We start from the raw sequence: 24,433 nt of genomic DNA, 5'->3' as shown, positions 1-24,433 counted from the left end.
GAAGCACAGTCCAAAGTTGCCTTTGTGTTATCGTACTTAAGTGGAGATGCAGCATCGTGGTCCTTGCCTCTAATCACGAAGAATGATCCTATCCTACGGAACTATGAGGAGTTTAAACAGGAGTTTTTGCGCATCTTCGACAGAAGGAGAATATCTCAGGCCGTAGACAACGAGTTACTTGGTTTGAAGCAAGGAAATAGGGACTTGGTGTCCTATTTGGCCCAGTTTAACAAATTGGTGGTAGAAACGGATTGGCCAGACAGCAAAAGAACGGCAGTTTTCTATCGTGGTCTGAAGGATGAGTTGAAAGATGTGTTGGCAGCAATTCCAAATCGACCAACAGAAATCTCGGCTTTAGTGGATCTGGTGTTGGAAATAGACTTCCGGCAAGGAGAAAGAAAGGGAGAGAAAAGGTAAGACTTTAGACCAGCGGTTCCTAGATTCGATCGAGTTTGATCGGAGACTAATCGAAGTCATGATGGGGAACCTGGCGCGGAACCAACGCAAATAGGAACAATTCGTGGGCCTTTGTCCAAAGAGGAGAAAGAGAAGAGAAGAACGGATAATCTTTGTATGTATTGTGGGTCTGGAGGCCATTTTGTCAGAATCTGCCCGAAGAAGCCGAAGACCACTTTTAAGCCGAAGGAAAACTAGCAGCACCACCCGTTGGAGGGGTTGAACAGGTGGATGCCTTACCAAAGAAAAATCCAGAAGAACACAGAGTGGCTAATACCTTGCAATCTGCAGCACCTCATCTAATCCTGTCCATGGAAATAAGGTTTAGGCACATAGTATTGACTGATGTTCCGTGATGATCGATTCAGGGGCCACAGGGAACTTTGGTGATTTGAAGTTAGCCAGCAAGGTGGGAATACAAGCGATCAAGAAGTCCAAGAGTGAGCCGGTCAGGGCTGTGGATGGAACCAATCTATCTTCGGGTCCAATAGTCAGCCACACGGAAATAATTCATCTTTTCTCCACTGATGGGTATGAAGAGAAAATCCAATTCAACCTGATTGACGCTCCTCAATTTGAATTAATACTCAGACTTCCGTGGCTTACGGAGCATAATCCAATGATTGATTGGAGTACCAGAACCATAAATATGAATTCAAACTATTGTTTGGAAAATTGCTTCGGAAGTCGAGGAGGAACTCAAGAATTTAACCCGGCAAATTCCTTGTGCCAGGCTGGGAAGTCGATATTAGTCATAAATACTCAAGAAATTCCGGAGGAATATAGAGAATTTGAAGAGGTGTTCAACGAGGTAGAAGCAGAACAACTCCCTCCTCATCGAGTGTACGACTGTAAGATCGAGCTTGAACCTGGATCCAATTTACCTTGCAGTAGAGTGTACGCCCTCATAGAAAAGGAACATCAACATCTGAAAGTGATCTGGATAAGTATTTAGCCAATGGGTTTATTAGACCCTCACAATCTCCTGTGTCATCTCCGTTATTTTTCGTGCCGAAGAAGGAAGGAGACTTGCGGACATGCATCGACTACCGGGCCATCAATAAGATAACCAAGAAGAACCGGTATCCGTTGCCCCTAATATCAGTCTTACTAGATCAAGTGAAAGGAGCACAAATATTCACCAAACTTGACCTGAGAGGAGCCTATCATTTAGTTAGAATGCGAGGAGGAGATGAATGGAAGACAGCATTTTGGACAAGATTTGGGCTGTTCGAATATCAGGTCATGCCTTATGGGCTGTGTAATGCACCGGCAGCCTGTCAACATTTCATAAATGACATTCTGAAAGAATACATTGACCAATGTGCCATCGTGTACATAGATGACATTCTCATTTATTCAACGGAAACCAAAGAACATCAAGGCCAAGTTAAGGGTATTCTACAAAAGTTAAAAGACAATCGATTATTTATGAAATTGGAGAAATGTGCATTTAGTGTGACTCAAGTAGAGTTCCTAGGCTTCGTTATCTCTCCAGATGGAATTCTCATGGACCAAAAGAAGATTGAAGCAGTGATCATTTGGAAGTCCCCAACGAGTGTAAAGGAGGTACAGAGCTTCATAGGATTTGCAAATTTCTATCGACGATTCATTAGTTAGTTCTCCTGGAAGATATTACCACTCACAAGATTGTTGAGGAAAGGAGTCCCATTTTAATGGACAGAGGAAACTGAGGAAGCTTTTGAAGCCTTGAAGCAGAATTTCACATCTGCCCCAATTCTACAACATCCAGATCCCACAGAACCATTTTATGTAGAAACAGACGCATCAGATCAAGCGGTTGGAGGAGTCCTTTCACAGCGGAGTAAAGTAACTGGGCAATTGCACCTAGTTGCCTATAGATCAAAAAAATTAACTCCCGCAGAAATTAACTATACCATTACTGAGAAAGAACTACTGGCAATCAAGGATGCCTTCAAAGAATGGCGCCATTACCTCATGGGGGCGCAACATCAGGTAACAGTGTTTACTGATCATCGTAATCTGAAGTTCTTAAAGACTGCTAGAACCCTCACACCGAGGCAGTTCAGATGGTCGTTATATTTTGCGGATTACGATTTTGTGATTACCTATGGACCAGGAGCGCAAAATGGCAAGGCGGATGCCTTATCAAGGATAGATACTGAAAACCAAAAGACCCCTGTAGAAAACCAATCAATAATTCCAAGAGATAAGATAATTGGAGCCTTGACTTCAGTTAACCTGGAGAAGAACATTTTAGAAGTAATGGATGAGGAAGCCATGCAAGATTGGGTGAAGGAAGAGGACGGTAGAAGAATCATTCACTAATTGCCATATTTTCAGGATGCATTGTACATACCCACTACAGAATTACGACAACAAGTTATGACTGATTGCCATGATGCTAAATTGGCGGGACACAAGGGCGAAGCAAAGACTAAAGAGTTAATCAAGAGACATTATTGGTGGCCAGCAATGTCTAAAGACATCGAGGAATATGTTAAGACATGTGAGGTCTGTGCTCTGGGAAAGTCTGAACGGCAGGCTCCAAAAGGACTGCTTCAACCTTTACCTACTCCACCTTATCCCTGGCACACAATCACACTAGCTTTGATCACTGATTTACCCCTCAGTCAAGGTTACAACACTGTATTAGTAGTGGTCGACTCACTCACTAAAATGGCTCATTTCACTGCCTTGAAGGGGATTCCAAGTGCTAAACAGTTAGCAACCCACTTTAGTATAGCAATAGTGAGAATACATGGGATCCCTAAAATCATAATCTCTGACAGTGGGGCCCAGTTTGTTTCTCATTTTTGGAAATCCTTTATGGAGGGTTTGGGAACTGAGGTGAGGTATTCCACAAGTTACCACCCGGAAACTGATGGTCAAACCGAGAGGGTAAATCAAGAATTGGAACAGTACCTGAGATTGTTTCTCTTAAAGCAGGAAGGGAATTGTCCAGATTATTTATGGGCTGCAGAGTTTGCCCATAATAATGCTAAGAATGTTTCCACAGGTTACTCACCGTTCTATATGAACTATGGTAGACACCCAAACGCTACTATCAGACAAATGGAAATCTCAGTCCCAGCAGTTGCAGAAATAGTATCTCATCTCGATCAAATCCATCAGAGTGCAAAAAATGTTTTAACCAAGCTAAGGAAAAGTATAAGAAGTTTGCAGACAGGAAAAGACGAGAAGGCCCATCAATTGAGATAGGGGATCAGGTCTGGTTGAGTTTCAAGAATTTAAGATTAAAAGGAAATAGAAAATTCCAGCCGAGATTTATTGGATCGTACCCCGTAGAAGAAAGAATAAATCAAGTAACTTATCGGATTACATTGCCACCCAAACTTAAGATTCACCCAGTTTTTCATGTTTCTCTACTAAAAAAGACTCCAGTAAATTTGCGAAAGACTCTACCTCCTCAACCTATCCAGTTAGAAACTAGGCAGGAGTTTGAGGTGAAAGAAATTTTAGATTCGAAATGGTCAAAAGGGCAATTGTATTTCTTGGTAGATTGGAAAGGATATGGTCCTGAAGAACGATCTTGGGAAAAAGATGAAGATGTTCATGCTCCCAGGTTAATAAAATCGTTCTTTCAACGATTTCCTACCAAACCAAGACGGAAGGAATCTGCCTTGTTGGGGGGTACTGTCAGGACTCTAACCCCCCCATTGTCGGTGATCACGCATCAGGAACACTGGAAGAGAAAGAGAGCACGAATGAACCTTTCCTGGACAGCGCTAACCCAAATCCGGCATTCAAGGATGGGCGCCGGGTTTGCGTTCAGGTTAGCGGTCTAGTTGTTTAGAGAACATTCTGCCACAGCTCAGGTGAGGCGCGCGCTACTAACAAACTGCGCACTTCACTGAGGCATTAACCCGGAGCGGAAGCGCATTTGAAGTCTGAGGTGTTAGAGTAAAAACTTGTGTATAGAAAAACCCTAGTAGCAGTCATAGTTCTTTCGAAGACTTACTCGTCAACTCGCTCGAAGAAAACAGGACCCGAGGCTTGGCCGAAGTTACGTGAGAGAGCAGCATTAATCTCGGAAAAGCCGGTAGACGCGGTATCAAGCCATAGATCCTGCGCAGGCAAAGAGATAAGTGACAAACGTATATGCTGCAAATATTAAGCAAGATACAACGTGAATAGAATTAAAGGAACATGCGATATACTTACCTAGAGCGGCTTAAGTGAATAATCTGTGGAAATAAAGAAAGCAAGTCAGTATATTTGAATAATAAAAGAGATTAATTCTAGAATTGAAAATAACAGAGAAAGAGAATACTTACCAAGAGTCATAGAAGTAAATACCCTGAGGGAACAAGAATAATTCTATCTTATGAAGATTCAACACAGTTACAATACAACACAATTTCCATCATTTAATAAGTGAGTAAGTTGAGACTACATAAGCATATTGACGTACAGTAAAAGTTAGTACCTTTAGTAAACTGTGTGATTTTAATATACAGGAATACACACTCACGAAGGAGAGAGAGAAGCTAGGAAGATAACAGATACCAAATATTCCAGGAACGTAGCGGAAATAGTCTAGTTATCAAACCACAGCCCAGAAGAAGGGCTATTCTTGGCAGCACAAAGGGTAGGTGCTTGATTAGAGTATCTAGTTCAATTTAGAGAGTAGAGTAGGAAAGACAGGTATTAATGTTTTCTCTTTCTGTAGGTTCCAGCGTCTCATAGAAGTCTGCAGGTCGGACTAGACAGAAGAACCCAGTCAAGATTGTTTCTTCTATCTCTCTCAGTTTGTTATTTTATCCACATCCCCTTTCCCCCTCTGTGTAATGATCTTGTAGACTTGTGAATACCAAGCTCTGAGTCGTTGTTCAAGGTGGGATTTGGGAATAGGCATCTCTGTTCCTGTGAAGTAAATCTCATAGAGTTTTCTCGGATCCTGACACACTGCACTCTACTCCACTTCACTCTATGCCTCTCTACTCCGCCCAACTCTACCCCACTCTACTCTGCACTACTGCAATATTCGCAACTGCACTCTACAGCACTACACTGTACTCTGCAATACTGCACTCTGTCTTCTAGACTCTACCGTGTACCACTCCACTTTGTTCTAGCTTACACCGCTCAGCTCTATGCGAATTATTAGACTCTTAGACAATCTACTCTATGCCACTGCCCTTTTCACCACTCCACGCCACTGTGCTCTACCCCAATATTCTATTCCATTGCACTCTACACTGCCCCACTCCACTCTACCCTGTACCACCCCACGCCACTTCACTCTACTCTGAAACAATCTACTCTGCGCTACTGCAGTCAATATGACTGCACGCTATGGCTCTCCACCCCACTCTGCGCCAACTGCACTCTACTCTGCACCACTCTACTCTATGCCACTGTCCTTTACACAACTCTGTTCTAATTTACTGTACTCTACTCCACTGCACTCTGCACCAGCTACTGTTCATCACTGTACTCTTTGCCACTATACTATACTGTACTCTGCAACGCACTACACCACTACACTCTATACTACTGCACACTACCCCACTGCACAATACTCCACTCTATTCTACTCTGCACACTACGCCACTATACCCTACGCTACTGCTCTCTGAGCCACTTTACTCACCACTCTACTATGTACCACTCTACGCAGGGCCTGCTTTAACCCTGGTGGCGCCCTGTGCCACAATATTTGTTTGTGCCCCCTACGGGTGCTCCCCACAAACTCCCTCACTACTACCCTTTAACACTGCCTCCTCAAGTCTTCATAAGTACTCTCTCTCAGCGGTATTTAATAGCACCACTTATACCAGTGTAGGGTGTCAGAGCACTTTACATCACAAACACTACACAGAGACAATCAATCATAGGTGTGTAAATCAGTGGATAGGAAATGTTACATCAGACAGAGGCTTGAAGGTGTAGGAGTTGCACGTCATCATACTGGTAGGTAGTATAGTTTAAGAGTGCTGGTCTGGAGAAGCACAAACTCAGAATTTAAAACTTAACTCCCTGTTTGGGGGTTACATTTAATAATAAGGATTTTTTGTTTTACCCAAGTGAACCCTTTTTGAAACATTAAAATAATGAAAGACGGAAGAAAACATCATAATGCTCTAATCTATACCTTGCAGCCTGCGCAGCTCTTTGATGACAGTTATTAGCTGGCTGTTCCATGTTAGAATTTTAATATCTACACTACTAGTAACAAAAGGTTTACTCTGACATAAGCACTAACCTATTTAAACTATATGCACGTTGTGATCTGCATGGTACACATTCTTGGCAGCAGGCACATTTACCCTCTGTGCTACCAGAAAATGAGTCAAAACTTTCCCTTGATAAAACTCCTCTCTTCAGGAAGATCATTAATCACTAATTTATCGTGACATTTTTATTTTTGTATGAAAATTGCTGAGGCCAGCAATGCAGCAGCAGGTGGTTTAAAACTATAAAATATTTCCAAACACGGCGCCCCATCGAAGAGTCAGCACCCGGTGCAGTGGCACCGGTCGCACTGCCCTAGAGCCGGCCCTGACTCTACGCCACTGCACTCTGACACTCTACTATGCAAGACTGCACTCTCTGCCACTAAACTCAATATCACGCTACTCTGTACCATCGCTCACTACGCCAGTGCGCGCCATTGCGCGCCATTGCACTCTGTCACTGCATTTTATGCCACTCTATTCGTCCCTGCACCACTGTACTCTACACCACTACTCTTTTCACCACTCTACTCTGCACCACTCTACTCTGCACCACTCTACTCTGCACCACTCTACTCTGCACCACTCTGTTCTATGCCACTCTACTCTATGCCACTGCAATCTACAACACTTTATCCTGCAAGACTTTACTCTCTGCCACTGAACTCACAGTTACTGTATTCTGCACCATTGCACTCCAAGCCACTGGACTCTAAACCACTGTACTCTATGCCACTCTACTGTACACCTCTACTCTACCCTGCATTACTCCACTCTACCCTGAACCACTCCACACCACTTCACTCTACTCTGATACAATCTACTCTATTTCACTGCAATCTACTTTGCACCACTCTAATCTATGCAAAGGCACTCTATGCCACTCTACTCTAAGTCACTTGATTGTCCGCCAATGCACTCTACACCACTTTACTCAAAACCAATGCACTCTATGCCACTGCACTTTTCGCTAACCTACTCTACTTAAGTACTCTGCACCACAGAGTACTTAACGCCACTCCACTCTACGACACCCCATCTATGATATTCCACTCTGAGATGCTCTGCTTCATTAAACTCAACTCCACCCAATGACACTCTACTCCACTCTGTGCCACTCCACTCTACAACACTCTACTCCACCATATGCCACTCTACAACACTACCCCAATCTACGAAGCTCTACGCATCTCCCTCTATGCCACCCATGCCTCTTTACTCCACTCTATTCTGTGATACACTACTCCACTCTACTACTCTACTCAAATCTACAACACCCTACTCCACTCTGCCATTTTATTCTCATACACTACTCTACTCTATGCAATTCCACCATATGACAATCTACTTCACTCTACACCACTCTACAACACTCTACTCTACACAACATCCTCTATGTGACTGCCCTCCGCACTACATCATTCTACAATACTCCATGCCACTCTTCAACACTCTACTCTAATCTCACACTGTACTACAGTCAACACCCTTCCACTCTGAAACTCTCATCCCTCCACAACACTCCATGCCACCCATGACACTCCACTTCACTCAACCCTACATAACTCTACGCTACTCCACGACATTCCATATCACTCCACTCTACTCCACTTTACCACACACCACACCACACTCCTTTACCCAACTAACATTTAACCATGCTGAACAGCAGTCACTCTGGTGTACAACATGGCTAACACATATTGGCAAAGCCAATATCTCTTGCATATGTGTATGACCTTTTGGATTTGCCAATGCTTGTTGTATCGAGCTGCATCATAAAGGGAGTAATCATAAGGTTGCAATTTACAACATCTAAAATCTAATTTACAATATTTGGGAATTGCTAAATTTTCCCTAAATATTTTAGAATAATAAATAACCCTTCCCAGCATCAGCTATCTTGAGGACGCAACTGAAAGCAAAGATCTTAAGATAGTGTAGGCAATACACTCCGCTATCCTACTGGCGGGCTGCTGGCCTGAAAAGTGGGATGGCCATGCAGCGCATCTCTGTGTATGTGTGGCAGGACCAAAATAAAAGTGTCCCCTATTAGTGAATTAGATGGCTAAAAAAGTGGCCCACATTTGCAAGTTTGGACAATTTTGAACCTATAAAGACACACCGCCTAGGTGTTTTACAAGGCATGGGAGACTGCACTCATTTGTGCTTGCCGCAGGAAAGTTTCTGTTAATAGGAAAAACTGGGGCTTTAAGTGGGATGAAAATAGTGAAGGGTCTCTAAATGGGGAGTAGGCTAAGAAGTGTAAATGGATTTTTTTTCCAGGGGGAGTGGCCTCTACATTTAAGGATGTTGCATAAAAGATGTAAACTAAAATCTTGTGCTTCCCATAGCGTACCACCAATCAGTATTTTAGTGCCTCTTTGTGAGCTTTTATCCAGACATATCCAACAGTAATGGGCCAAAACACTCCAAACCTATTGGTTTTGACATCGTTTGATACCAATATCAGATAAATGAGTAAAAAAAAAAGAGTAATCATGAGTTTCTTGTGAATAATCAGAATTGAAAAATATGAGTGTGGTTTAAACGTAAAATCTGTGCAAATAGCAGTACTAATCAGAATGTCACAAGCGCTGTTGTACTTCCATTCACATCACTTTCTTCTTTAGTCTCAGTTAGACAATTTTGACTTTTGTCTCCCAACATCTTTCTGAGACACTACATCTACATATCTCACATCTTACCTCTTTAGCATTTTCTTTTGACGCTCCTGCTGTACTTGCTTGCATCTCCTTCACTTCACCACCCCACTACACAGACAACACACCAGTTAACTTGTAAGCACTGCATTTTCTTTTATTAGTTTACAATAAAAAAAACTACACAAATACAATATTCATGCAAAAGCAAAAATTCTTATGGAATGCAAGATTAAGTAAAGCATGAAAAATATGAACCAAAACTACTTTGGCGACATTGATTATCTTAACAGTTTGTACAGTCAATGTTCATGTATGTCTGGTTATGTCACCTATTATAGAACCAGAAGGCTGGGGATGTCATGGGTGGAATGGTGGGCTGCAGTGTCAGTTGGGTCCTGGTGGGAGAGCGGTTGAGTGCTACTCCAAGGGTATGATGACTTGTATGGTTTTAGTGGGCCTGCAGCACTGATTGTGCCACCCACATGAGTAACCCTTCAAACATGTCACAGGCCTGCCACTGCAGAGCCTGTGTGTAGTTTAAACTGCTGTATCAACCTGGCAAGTTCATCAACTTGCCAGGCCCAAATCTTCCTTTTCCTATATGTAAGGCACCCCAAAGGTAGGCCTGAGGTGACCCCAGTGTATTTAAAAGGTAGGACACCTGCTTTTGATATTTACATGTCCTGGTAGTGAAAAACCACAAAATGTGTTTTTCGCTATAGCAAGGCCTATCTCGCCCATAGGTTAGTTAGCATTGGAGCCGTTTTGTTACACCTTATAAGTGTTTTGTTGTTTATCAATTTAGATTCCGTATGAATTTCCCGATTAGGTACAATTCACGTTTCCCTTATTTAGGCATAGAAATCCAGCCCTTATTTAGACATAGTCCATGCTACCCAAATACAGGCATGGCTACTTATATCTGTTCATCTACGTCATAACGAGTTCCTGGAAAACCAGACTCTTAAGCCTTTAGGACTTCCCCTTGCTTGAATATTGATTTCTCCAAGAACTCATTTATTATGCATGAACATCTATTCCTTAGGGGTTCATTCATGATGTTCTTATGCCCGACTTTTGCGTCAATACTGGCATTCTGGTTCGGTGCGGTTCGACTACCTACTTGCACGCGGCTCGCCACAGCATGTCCCGAAGGAAGCCAACTCCCCAACTAACGCACTAACCAGACACTGTCATCCTCCTCGCCGAGAATCCAGCTCCAGTGTTTCTGACTCCCCTTGCGGGGTGTTAGAAATTGAGTCCCAGGAAAGAGATACCAACCTCTCTCATTCTAAGGTATGGAGCTGATTAGAACCTAGAGAAACCTTTGGCAATTCTTGGCAAAACTAAACTAAAACTAAACTATAGCTAAAACAGCACCTACTTCTTCCCTCGTACTAGACTTAGGTTAGGTACACTGGAGTAGGATTATTTTAGAAGCACCAGTTGAATATTTTAGCCTGTGTTATTTATGTATGTATTTTTATATATATCATAGCTACAGACCATGCTATTACAGTATTATTTTATATTACTGTTAACGCTGTACGCATTATACATCGCTTTCTGTCCTACGATTGTAGCAGTTCATATCTCTTGCATGAGAAAGAAGACTGTTCAATAAACCCTTTTTATTGAAACACCAGTCTCTCTATTTCTGTGCAACAACTCTGTAGAAACGAAGCATGCACGATTGACTGAGTAAAATGGTTATCTATTGTTTCTACAACTCTGAAGATATTGTTCCGACTCTAAGGGAAACAAAGTTGTCATGTTTATGCGGTTGTCAGAAACGAATCCCTTCTTGTTCATTCGAGAAAGTTTCCAGTGACCTCTGAGTTAGCTGGCACACACAAGTAATTAAGTTTAATGTACTCGATAGAGACATACTGACCTCAGTCCTATGTCAAAACTATAGTGTATATTATTCCAATGCGCAGAGCCTATTAGGAATATAGGAACTACACTACATGGCCCCCAACGGTTTGGTAAGGCACTAATTTAACATTAGATTCTGAAGTTAATCAGTCGTGCTTTTCTCAGAGACCCCTACTCATAATACTCCAATAGACGTCTGGAGTGGGTAGGGATAAATATCCACCATAGCGGAGTAGGACGAAAATCCTATGTATTCGCTTTTTTGGTTTGTTCAACGTTGAAGGATACATTGTTGCAAAATATTGTGCACCTTATCTTTGTTTCCTTGAAACTTACTCTGCAAAAACTTTCAGTAAACAATGCCGACAAGGTCAATAACACCAAAGCCAGTGGAACTGCAGGTGAAGACGCCGTACCAGTTTTTAACTTAACAGGTTGTAATGAAACCGATAAGAGTGCTGTAATAATTCCTCCAAATTTGAGGAAAGCCATCACTCTAAAACTTAAAAAACATGGCCTAACATCAAGAGGTGGTAGAGCAGTTTTTGTGATAAAGGCACATGAATATCACCAGACAGAGGTATTCTATTCATGGATAGTCTTCTCGGAAGTAAATCCAGTAACATGTATGTTTCACTTCCACAAAGATGATGATGCACCAGAGGAATATATTCCCTTTGAGGATATTGAAATTCCACTCACATACCAGGAGCGTGAGCTCTGGTTTAAAGGTGCCCTAAAACATTTAAATCACATTACCAGGCTCGGTCCACTAGGTAGACCAGGAGCAATATGGCCGGTTTTAGCAGATTATACACCTAATCCTGAAATTGAAGACATGACAGATGTAGATTTGCTTACTCAACTCAAAGAGCTAATCAAGATCTGGAGACAATTGGTCCAATATGTCATGCAGACTTTCACAGTCCAACCTCCAGAAGTTATTCCACAACAAACCTCACACCAGGGTAATACAATGAAAATGACACCACAGACTTTACACGCAGTCATGGGTAAATTACCCGTAAAACGTGATCAAATTCTGTTCTGGATAGCTCACAAAATTACTCAAATCAAAGCACTATTTCCTAATACTAGCCCTCATAAGATACACAGAATTTTAACAATCTGTTTACCAATGGGGATCACACCACATCTGGAGTGCTGCAATCTACACTAAAACACATGGGGGCAGATTTATGATGCCCTTGCGCCGCAATTGCGTCACTTTATTTGATGCAACTGCGGCGCAAACAATGCGCCCTATTTATAACGTGACGCATCTAGGAGATGCGTCACGTTGTAAAGCCCTGCGCCATAAGGAAGCGTTCCTGCGCAGGGGGGGCGTTCCTGCGCAGGAACGCCTCCTGAAAGTGGTTGAGTGAAATCTATGAGATTTCACTCAGTCACTTTCAGGCCAATGCTGCGTCAAAACCCTGCGCCTGCTTGAAGCAGGCGTAGGTCTTGATGCAGCATTGTGTACATGGGGCACCCCCGAGCCTTGCTGGAGCTGCGTCGCGCTTGCGATGCAACTCCAGCAATGCGCCACATTTCCGGCACAGATGCGTGACGCATCTGTGCCATTTTTGCACCATGGTGCGCCGCATTATAAATGCGGCGCACCATGGGTGGAGGAGCTGTAGCGCACTGTGGTGCACGTTAACTGGCGCATCCCTGGGGATGCGCCAGTTAACAAAAATCTGCCCATCGGTGTTCCGTCTATGGCGGTAATACCCAATGTCCTGAAACAGATTCAAAACGAATACGGGTCAGAGCCTGCTTTAAATTTAGGTACTAAATTACAGAAAAATTTTAGCTAGGTCTCATCAATAATATTATCTAATACTAGCAGCCCGTCCCGACGTTGTCCAGGTATGAATTGCTGCCGGCCAGTAGTATATTGTTTTGTAGGATTTCATTTTGAGAGCATTTCTTATCTGTGACAGGCCTGTGAAACGCGCCGATTCACAGTGCACTGCTGATGCACTTAAGAGTGCACATTCAGTAGTGTGTGAACTCGAGTTTCCCTACTTTATTTTTCCCTGCAATATTATATAGCGCGAACTCGACAACATGACATGAGCACAATTTACATTACAGAAGAACACATTCATTTGTGGTAGGCACGGGGAACCAAAGCGATTTGCCTGGAATCACAGGATGTTGAGCTGATGCCGAGATTCGAACGTAGCTCCCCAGCTCTAAAGTTCGCAATTCTAGAACATGTGGCGGGAGGTGTGTCTAAAAGTGTATGTCAATGCTGGCCATCAATGAGAGAGACCTGTGCATTTTTCAAATGAGTGGTGAAAAAATATGAGTATGTTGCTGGAGATGTGGGCCGCCGTGCCACACATGTACTTACCGGGGGTGGGGGGGGGGTAAACACCCATTATTCCGCAACTTTCTTTCCGCATACCATCACTCCGCATACTTTCATTACGAAAGTACCATGACTCCGCAATGCCATTATAACGCATGGCATTACATTTTATATGCTTTTCCACACATACATTTACAAAGAAATTCATTGTAAATGCATGAATGGTAAAAGCATGTTTTTTTAAAATGTTTGGATAAGGTAAGTATGGGTATAAGGGTATATGTTTTGGGGTACTGAGGTATATGTTTTGGGGTGTTTGAGTATTTTAAGGGTTCTGATATTGTTTTGGGTTATGGGGTACAGGGGTAGTTTAGGGTTTAGGGATAGGTATGGGTTTTGGGGTACAGGGGTATTTTTAGGGTTCAGGGCTAGGTTTGGGTTTTGGGGTATAGGGGTATTTTTAGGGTTCAGGGGTAGGTTTGGGTTTTGGGGTACAGGGGTATTTTAAGGGTTCAGGGCTAGGTTTTGGTTTTGGGGTACAGGGGTATTTTTAGGGTTCAGGGCTAGGTTTGGGTTTTGGGGTACAGGGTTATTTTTATGGTTCAGGGCTAGGTTTGGGTTTTTGGGTGCAGGGGTAATTTTAGGGTTCAGGAGTAGGTTTGGGTTTTGGGTTACAGGGGTATTTTAAGGGTTCAGGGCTAGGTTTGGGTTTTGGGGTACAGGGGTATTTTAGGGTTCAGGGGTAGGTTTGGGTTTTGGGGTACACGGGTATTTTTAGGGTTCAGGGCTAGGTTTGGGTTTTGGGGTACAGGGGTATTTTTAGGGTTCAGGGGTAGGTTTGGGTTTTGAGGTACAGGGGTATTTATAGGGTTCAGGGCTAGGTTTGGGTTTTGGGGTACAGGGGTATTTTTAGGGTTTAGGGATAGGTTTGGGGTACAGGGGTATTTATAGGGTTCAGGGCTAGGTTTGGGTTGTGAGATACAGGGGTATTTTTAGGGTTATGGGGTAGGTTTGGGTTTTGGGGTACAGGGTTATTGTTATAGTTCAGGGCTAGGTTTGGGTTTTGGGGTACCGGGGTATTTTTAGGGTTCAGGGGTAGGTTTGGGTTTGGGGTACAGGGTTATTTTAAGGGTTCAGGGCTAGGTTTGGGTTTTGAGGTACAGGGGTATTTTAGGGTTCAGGGGTAGGTTTGGGTTTTGGGGTACAGGGGTATTTTTAGGGTTCAGGGCTAGGTTTGGGTTTTGGGGTGTAGGGGTATTTTTAGGGTTCAGGGGTAGGTTTGGGTTTTGAGGTACAGGGGCATTTATAGGGTTCAGGGCTAGGTTTGGGTTTTGGGGTACAGGGGTATTTTTAGTGTTTAGGGTCAGGTTTGGGTCTTGGGGTACAGGGGTATTTTTAGTGTTTAGGGATAGGTTTGGGTTTTGGGGTACAGGGTATATTTATAGGGTTATGATGGGTTAGTGTTTAAGGGTGTTGGGGTATTTTAAGGAGTAAGGGTGGGTTATGATTATGGGGTGCAGGGGTATTTAAAGGGAGCAGGGTGGACACCCGGAGCTGGAATGTACAGAACCTGGGAAGAAAAAACAATGAAATATTGGGCACAGAGCTCGCTTCTTTTTTTCTGTAATCCCGCGCCCCGCACACGCCCACGCCCCCAGCACACGCCCACAGCACACGACATAAGACATGGCATGAAGGGCGGAATGTACCACATGCCCCCAGCGTTTGTCACGCCCACAGCACACGCCCACAGCACAACGCAGACACGCCCACAAGGGACTACTATGCTGGCACTGTTCTTTTACCTTTAAAAATATATATGGTGGGCGTCTGCATAGCCTATGTCCTTCTGCTGCAACTGCCCTTTCCAACGCTGTATTGGGTGTTGTGATTGGTGCTGTGGTTCCTGAGATTACCTGCCTCAAAGGTTTGGGCTCTCTCTTTATTATATTATTATAGATTAAATGAGAAACAGCATCAGTGGCGATCCCCCAAAAATTAAGGGAATTTGATGTAACAGAACAACCACAAAAACTAGCCAGAATAATTGAAAAATCCTATGAAGATTTAGGCAGAAACAGTCTAGGTGGGAAACTAGTAAAACCACAACTGTCTGAAAGTCCTGAAAAGGTATTTTCTAAAAATGCTCCTACCTCTTCTAAAAATAAGTGGGAGAATAGCAAACAAACTTCCAAAGGAAGGAGCTCTCTGAAAGGAGGTATAACCTCAGGAATAGGGATAATTTGAGAAAACCTGACAGGTATCAAGATACTGATAGACGTTCCACTGGTACCTTTCAGATATCGTCGCAGACATCCGATAGAAGAGGATGGTCAGAACAAAAAGAAGAACGTGTGAAGTCCAAAGACGATCAACACGTTCAGAAAAGAAAACCAAAACCTCAGTTTACCAAAAGAGAAGGTAGCAGGTCTAAAAATCAGACATGCCGAAGATCTTGAGGACACAACTCAAGAATGGAGAATGGGCTCAGACAATGTTGGACAGCACAGCAGAAGTAACAATAGCTTGCCAGAACCTGAAGGAACTTCTGGAGACAGTGGACATGAATGAGGACATTGAAGTTGAAACTGCAGATACTAGGGTTAGTTCTCCACATAAGTTATATGAAATAACTCTCCGGATGGAGGGAGACATACCAAGAAAAGTGAAAGCACTCTTTTGGGTGCGTCTTTCCAAAGGCTATGATTTACTTCTGGCAGAACAAGCTTGGCCACCAGAATTTGTCAGGGAGTGCCCACATGGCGAAGACCTTATTATGCCAGCCTTCTTTAACCATATTCCAGTATATTTAAAATATACTTATGCCAGAAAATGGGCAGTGGCCCAAGCCCCAGCTTTATTTAAAAATCATGTAGGATGGGATCAAGGCTCACCTCACCACAAAATCCCCCAAAAAAATCAACCAACTGCACACATGCAGTACCCAGTTAAGCAAGAAGCTAAAAACAGGTTAGGGAGATCTTAGATCAACTTGAATACCAAGGGGTGATTGAAACATGCACTTCATCAATGAACAATCCTTTGTTTCCCGTTTCTAAACCAGACAGTACATATCGTCTAGTTTTGGATTACAGACACTTAAACTCGTGTTGCAAAATATATGCAGTGCCCAATGCACACAGTACAGCATTAATGAATAACATTGTGCGTAAAAAATATAAAACCACATTAGATATTTCTAACGGTTTCTTTTGTCAAATCCTTGCACCTGAAAGTAGGTATTTGACTGCTTTCTCAATAATGGGGACACAGCGTCACTTCTGTCGTCTCCCTCAAGGATTTAAGAATAGACCTGGGTTATTCTCAGCAAGGGTAACAGAGTTACTACAAACTTATGATGATGAGGCATTGTCATATGTCGATGATATCTATCTGACAGACAATGACCTGGATAGGCACTTGAACAGGGTGAACACTAAGGGGCTCATTAGGATTGCAGACGGAAATGTGTCCCGTCCTCCATGGCCGCGGCAAAAATACTCCCGACCGCACAGCGGATAATCCGCGGTTGCGATTAGGATAATAATGTCAAGAAACTCCGACCGCGGTGGACGGATAACATGAAACACCGTCCGCGGCGGACGGAACACACCAAAGAACGCCGCAAGCGGACAGTACCAAAGAAACACCCTCCGCCGCGGACGAACATGACCGCGGAACAGGCACAACCGCCGCCATACCTGCGGAGGCTCCGGCCACGCAATTAGGATAACGCCGCCATTCCAACGGAACTCACCACCTTCCTCTACCGCTGCGGAAACAATGCATCGAGAAACGGAACATGACTGTGGAAGGACCACACGAACACCATCCCTGCCGTCAAACCGATTACAAAATGGCAGACGGAAGTAAATAGAAAACACACCAAACAGGACACCCACCCACCTGAAACACGCACCCCCAGCAACTACACGCCCCAATGACACCCCCCCAGCACTGAAAAATGCACCAAAATCACCACACCCACAGAACACCTGACTGCCAACAACCATTGGGACACAACCACCACACAGAGTATTAAATGGATCCCTCCCACAACCACAATCCTTTGCATCACAGCATAGCTGCAAGCCAGAGGCATAATAACACTAACAGCAGACACACAATAAACACACAAACAACCAGCACACCAACACACCCACCACACAAACACCCACAACACCATCCCTACACACCACATACCTGCAAATCCCACACCACCCCACCAACACCTTGCACATCACACACCATGGCACCAAAGAAAAATCCCAAATTCACAGACTGTGAGTTGAAGGTCATGGTGGATGAAATCATCCGTGTCGAACCACAAATCTTCGGTAACCTAATCCAGCAGACCACCGTGGCAACCAAAAAACGACATGTGGGATAGGATAGTGACCAGAGTCAATGCGTCAGGGACCATGCCACGCACCAAACACAATATCCAGATGCGGTGGCACGACCTCAAGACAAGGGTGAAAGGCATCAGGGCAAAGAACCACCTGCGGGCACACCACACTGGCGGCGACACTCCCCCGGAGCCCATACCATATGCAGAATGGGAGGAGAAGGTGCTGGGCATACTGCACCCTGCGAGCCTTGAAGCAATTGAAGAGGGACTAGAGGCTGGTAAGTCCAAACCAATGAACACCATCACACTGCCATGGTTGGCCTTGCACAACTGCCAAGACACATCTCCCAGGCTCCAATTAATGGATGTGGACCACATAGTCACCCAAATGTGAAGTCCTGGGCTCAAATGCACCCACCATGACCAAACACAAATGTTGGCTCCTACGTTCACAGCCTTGCATGTTGTCAAAGCAGCCAGCACTACAACTCCACAGAGGCCCACATGTCCACAGGGAGGGGGGTGGGGTTTTGGGGGGTGAGAGACCAGCACTACAACTTCCCATAAGCCCCCATGTCCACAGGGAGGGTGGTGGGGGTTGGGGGTGGTGAGAGACCAGCACTACAACTCCCCATAGGCCCCCATGTCCACAGGGAGGGTGGGGGTGAGAGACCAGCACTACATCTCCACAGAGGCCCACTTGTCCACAGGGAGGGTGGTGGGGGTTGGGGGGGTGAGAGACCAGCACTACAACTCCACAGAGGCCCACATGTCCACAGGGAGGGTGGTGGGGGTTGGGGGGTGAGAGACCAGCACTACAACTCCACAGAGGCCCACACGTCCACAGGGAGGGTGGTGGGGTGTGTGTGTGATAGGTGGGTGGGGGGTGTGAGCGACCAGCACTACAACTCCACAGAGGCCCACATGTCCACAGGGAGGGTGGTGGGGGTTGGGTGGGTGAGAGACCAGCACTACAACTCCCCATAGGCCCCCATGTCCACAGGGAGGGTGGTGGGGGTTGAGGGGGGGTGAGAGACCAGCACTACAACTCCACAGAGGCCCACATGTCCACAGGGAGGATGGTGGGGGTTGGGGGGTGAGAGACCAGCACTACAGCTCCACAGAGGCCCACACGTCCACAGGGAGGGTGGTGGGGTGTGTGTGATAGGTGGGTGGGGTTGTGAGAGACCAGCACTACAACTCCACAGAGGCCCACATGTCCACAGGGAGGGTGGTGGGGGTTGGGGGGAGGGGAGAGACCAGCACTACAACTCCACAGAGGCCCACATGTCCACAGGGAGGGTGGTGGGGTGTGTGTGATAGGTGGGTGGGGGTGTGAGAGACCAGCACTACAACTCCACAGAGGCCCACATGTCCACAGGGAGGGTGGTGGGGGTTGGGGGGTGAGAGACCAGCACTACAACTCCACAGAGGCCCCCATGTCCACAGGCAGGGTGGTGGGGTGTGTGTGATAGGTGGGTGGGGGGTGTGGGAGACCAGCACTACAACTCCCCATAGGCCCCCATGTCCACAGGGAGGGTGGTGGGGTTGGGGGGGGTGAGAGACCAGCACTACAACTCCACAGAGGCCCACATGTCCACAGGGAGGGTGGTGGGGTTGGGGGTGAGAGACCAGCACTACAACTCCACAGAGGCCCACATGTCCACAGGGAGGGTGGTGGGGGCTGGGGGGGGGGGTGAGAGACCAGCACTACAACTCCACAGAGGCCCACATGTCCACAGGGAGGGTGGTGGGGGGGTGAGAGACCAGCACTACAACTCCACAGAGGCCCACATGTCCACAGGGAGGGTGGTGGGGGTTGGGTGGGTGAGAGACCAGCACTACAACTCCACAGAGCCCACATGTCCACAGGGAGGGTGGTGGTGTGTGTGTGATAGGTGGGTGGGGGGTGTGAGAGACCAGCACTACAACTCCACAGAGGCCCACATGTCTACAGGGAGGGTGGTGGGGGTTGTGGGGGAGTGAGAGGCCAGCACTACAATTCCACAGAGGCCCACATGTCCACAGGGAGGGTGGTGGGGGTTGGGGGATGTGAAATACCAGCACTACAACTCCACAAAGGCCCCCACGTGTCATCCCAGAGCAAGATTGAATCATCATACCATTTGCTGACCACTGCATCTCCTCCTGCAAACTGTCATGTACATAGACATCTTCACAGGGGGAACATCCAATAGCAGGACAGGACCATACATATCCAAGTATTGCCTTCCCACCATATTGGCCTGTACTGTCAACCACAACAACATGATGACAACAACAACCATGTCCTGATTACATAGTGATTTGGAAAGTTGCTACCAAAAACATGTCATGTCCACAACATTGATTCTGAAAATCTTGTCCCTCAGGTGATCGCAACTTGACCAGCGAAAGCAGCATCCGCCAGCAACAGTCACCCCCCCTCACAGCACGGACTCTCTGGGGACGATCCTATTGTCAGCTCAGGTACAGAGGACGATGCGGGCTCGAGCAGACTCCCAGGGCCATCAGGCTCCCAGGACATCCCTGCCTCCACCACCTTGGCCTGTGTCACTACACCAACACCTGCCATTGTGAGCTGTGCAGCCACCACCACCACCACCACTCCTGCCTGTGCCACCCTGCCTGACCCATCGCCCGATGATGGCCCATCGACATCCCAGGCAAGCAGGGAGAGTGGACGGGAGAGGACACAGGTGAGGCCACAGCTCAGAACCAGGATTGCAGTTGTCCGGTGAGGTGGTGAAGGACACCCACCCCATCCTGGCACCGAAACGCTGGAAGCCATCGCCAGAGTCCATGCCTCCTATGAGCGGTCGCAGGCACAGTCCGATTGGGCCCACCAAGACTCACAAGAGAGCAGCCAGCTGCTGCGGTCCATTGACACTCGCATTGGACAAACTGTGGACCTCATGGGCCAGCAAACTGCTCTGTGGAGGGATAGGTTATCCCGTGCCACACCCCCCCCACCCAAGTGCCCAGTAGGACAGGTCACCAACACCACCGCCACCCACACCTGAGCCCACAGACAGGGAGGTGGCCCCTGACCAACATGCCCCCACAGCTGTCTCCGCTCTGGCTCCAAGACGGAGGGGCCGTCCGAGGCTGGATGCAGCTGAGAGCAGTGGAAATACCTCATCTACCCGCTCTAAGAGGGGCCACAAATGACTTCACCCATCCTTGAGCCTGCCATTTAAGCATGGGCGAATTTTGCGAATTCGCGATCCGCGAATTTGCGGATTTGCGAATTTGCGATCCACAAAATTCACGAATTTGTGCGAAATTGCGGATTTTTGGTTTTTTGCGTGTTCGCAGGGTTTTTTGCGTGTTCCCGGGGATTTTTGCATCTTCGCGAGCCGCCTGCATAGCGAAGTTACCCATGCAGTCGTTTATGGGAGAGGGAGAGGGAGATAGATAGATAGATAGATAGATAGATAGATAGATAGATAGATAGATAGATAGATAGATAGATAGATAGATAGATAGATAGAGAAAGAAAGAGAGGGAAAGAGAGAGGGAGAGAGAGAACGAGAGAAAGAAAGAGAGGCCGGATCTCTGAAGGGCCAGATTCCTGAGTTGCCCCTACAGAACATACAGTTTTTTATTTTTAGCAAAATGCATATGAAAATTGTGCTGTAAAGGTCTCTTTTAGTGTAACCCCTCCTGACAACTCAAAATGGGTGTATTTGCCATCCTCTCCCTTCTTCCTGTTTTTAGGTTTCGACCTGGCGAGGGGCACGAAGTGCCCCTCCCAGTTTGAAAACTTTTGTTTTCAGTAGGGATGTTCAGACCGCCTCTGTTTCCAATTGGCTAGCTCCATAAATGGAGGCTAGCCATTGGGAGACAGAGGCTGTCAATCGCGCTTTCTCTTGAAAACGCGATTCGGGGGCGTTTCTGGTGCTTTTTTAAGCCCCACCCCTTTGTCCCGGGCCGCGCTGTGATTGGCTGCCGTCCCGGGACACCCGTGATGTCATTCCCAGGGCCGCGCTGTGATTGGCTGCCGGCCCGGGACACCCCCATGACGTCAGCCAATCACAGCACGGCCCGGGACCTGACTTGTTTTTTTTTGGTAATTGATTGGCCTTCTGGCATCTTCCTCGAAAGAACGTTTAGCATAATTCATGACAAATCAAGCATTGATAAGCCAAAGGGCAGAGGCCAACACTAGACCCATTGGCTGTGCCAACGCTATATTTAATTCCCGGCCTCCAGTGGAATCACAGAAAGAAGGGCTCAAAAGGAGGCTCGGGCAGAGAGCACCGGAGGACGATTCCCTGCTTTTATTTCTGGAAAATTGCAGGTCCTCCAAGCCGGGAACGGAGTCTGACAAAAGCGAGGGGGAGATTACAAAAGAAACACAGCCGAGAGCGGGGAGTGTGCGCTGCGAGGCGGCGCCTCGCTCTCTCGGCGCTTTTGTGCCGGCTGCGGTTGATTTCAATCCGGAGCCGGTGAGATGGAGGCGTCGAGGCCGGGAGCGGCGGTGATCAGTGCGGGGAGACTGAGCCCCCCCCAGCCCTCGCCCCCTCTCTTACATCACTCCTCCCGCGGACGCGCATCCCTCCCTGGCGAGCACTTCACGGCACCGCTCGCCGTCCAAAGCAAATTCATTTATAGCGGAGAGACGAGCCGAGCGGTGGAGGGAGAGGGGGGCTTCTTTCACAGGCCTTGGGGAGGGGGTGGGCAGGTGAGGGGGGCGACGAGGAAGGGCTGCCTTCCCTGTCCAAGGACATCTTCAAGAAAAGACGAAACAGCGACTGGCCTGCGCAATAAAAAGTATATGTTTCTTCAATTTAACAGTGCTCACCTCTGACCTTCTGAAGTTTCTAGGGAAGGGGGCGTGAATCATCTGGAATGAATCCCAAAGCATAAGCCAAAAGTCACCCAGTTCTCAGGGGCACCATCGGTACCCAGCCTGCTCCCCGACTTCCTGCCCTAAACCCCTTGAAAAGAATGCCTAGATGCAAAAATATGACGAACAGATCACTCGAACTACAAGCCCCACAATGCAGTGTGTTGTTGAATAAAACGTGGCCACGTGTTGTATCCGACCTTGTGTGGAACACGTCAGCCGCAGGACAGGCTAGTCCATCCTGACTGGGGTTGGCCTTTACGCCACACCCAGGGCTTTTCCTACCAAGTTAGAGCTCTCGGTGACCCAGGCCTGAGATCCAGGGATGTATGGATGGGTGCAGTGGTCCATGTCGGATGTCAGAGTCCGGGCTTCCAAGCGCGGGGTAACAGTGGGTGCGGGGAAACCTCCAGCTGGGTGCGCTCACCCTCCCATAGCGGCTAGACTTTCAGAGTGGGAGCAGAATGGAATGCGCAACCTTCCCCCCTCATCCCTCTTCACACTCCATCCAAGAGAGGCTTTTGCCTCACCTTTACCCCATGATAACTAGCTAAAAGTAATAGAACGCTGGTCTAGGCTGTTTGGTGCCACAGAACCCCGGCCCAGGTCATAGAAACAAACGAGGGACTATCTCCCCCCTCTCTCCGGGAGAATCTTGCTGATGGGAAAAGAAATGTTGTGGGACGCTGCTGAAGTGGGTGTATAGAGCTGCGTTTCCTTCATTGGTACGTCTACTATCTTCAGGGCCATTGAAATTATTTGGCTGCAGTTTTTTTTTCTCTTATTAAGGATTTGCCACATAATCTTTGCCCAGACATCATTACCATGTGCAAACATTACCAAATAATGAAATACTATCAAAAAATTGACTGCATTATGTTTCATAATATCTTGCCTCATAATTCATTCAACTTTTAAACATAATTTGTTGCTCCCCTGTCGCATGATTCGTTGCTCTGTCTGTGTGTGTTGCTCTGTCGGTGTGTGTTGCTCTGTCTGTGTGTGTTGCTCTGTCTGTGTGAGTTGCTCTGTCTGTGTGTGTGGCTCTGTCTGTGTGTGTGGCTCTGTCTGTGTGTGGCTCTGTCTGTGTGTGGCTCTGTGGCTCTGTGTGTGTGTGTGTGCTCTGTGTGTGTGTGCAAATGCAATAGGTCTCACATTTGTGAGAGATTAAGCTATTGGCATTGTAAATGACAATGCCATTTATTTATCTGCTTTCAAAACCAACACATAAATACAAAATTTGGCATTTACAATGCCAATAGCTCAAACTTTTACAAAGGCGAAACCGTTGCATTGTAAATGCTTGTTTATATCTGTAAGTGCTTCCTGATGAGGTTTAATTCCTTGGACAGGTGCCTCGTTGCGTACTTGTAACTATTCTCTGACCCTGCTTCAAGGGTCAGAGCAGGGTCAGAGAATAGTTGCAAGTAGGCAACGAGGCGCCAGGAAGCAATTAGCAGCAGGTGTCCAAGTTGAAGTTAATTTGTTCGTAACCCTTTTGTAAAAGGTTACAAAGAAATTAGGTTCAACTTTTGCACCTGCTGCTGTAACCCTTGCTTGGCTGAAAATTCGTCCCCGCTGATTCGCGGATTTTACAGCGATTTCGCGAGATTCGCGGATCGCAAAATCGCGGAAAATCCGCAAATTCGCCCGCGAAACGGATTTTACGCCCACCCTTACAGTGCCATTCACCTTGTCAACTATCCTGTCCCACAATGCCAAGCATTG

This window comes from Lissotriton vulgaris, chromosome 2_1 (genome assembly GCF_964263255.1).
Source record: "Lissotriton vulgaris chromosome 2_1, aLisVul1.2, whole genome shotgun sequence".
Classification (NCBI taxonomy): domain Eukaryota; kingdom Metazoa; phylum Chordata; class Amphibia; order Caudata; family Salamandridae; genus Lissotriton; species Lissotriton vulgaris.
This window is presented reverse-complemented; position numbering follows the sequence as displayed.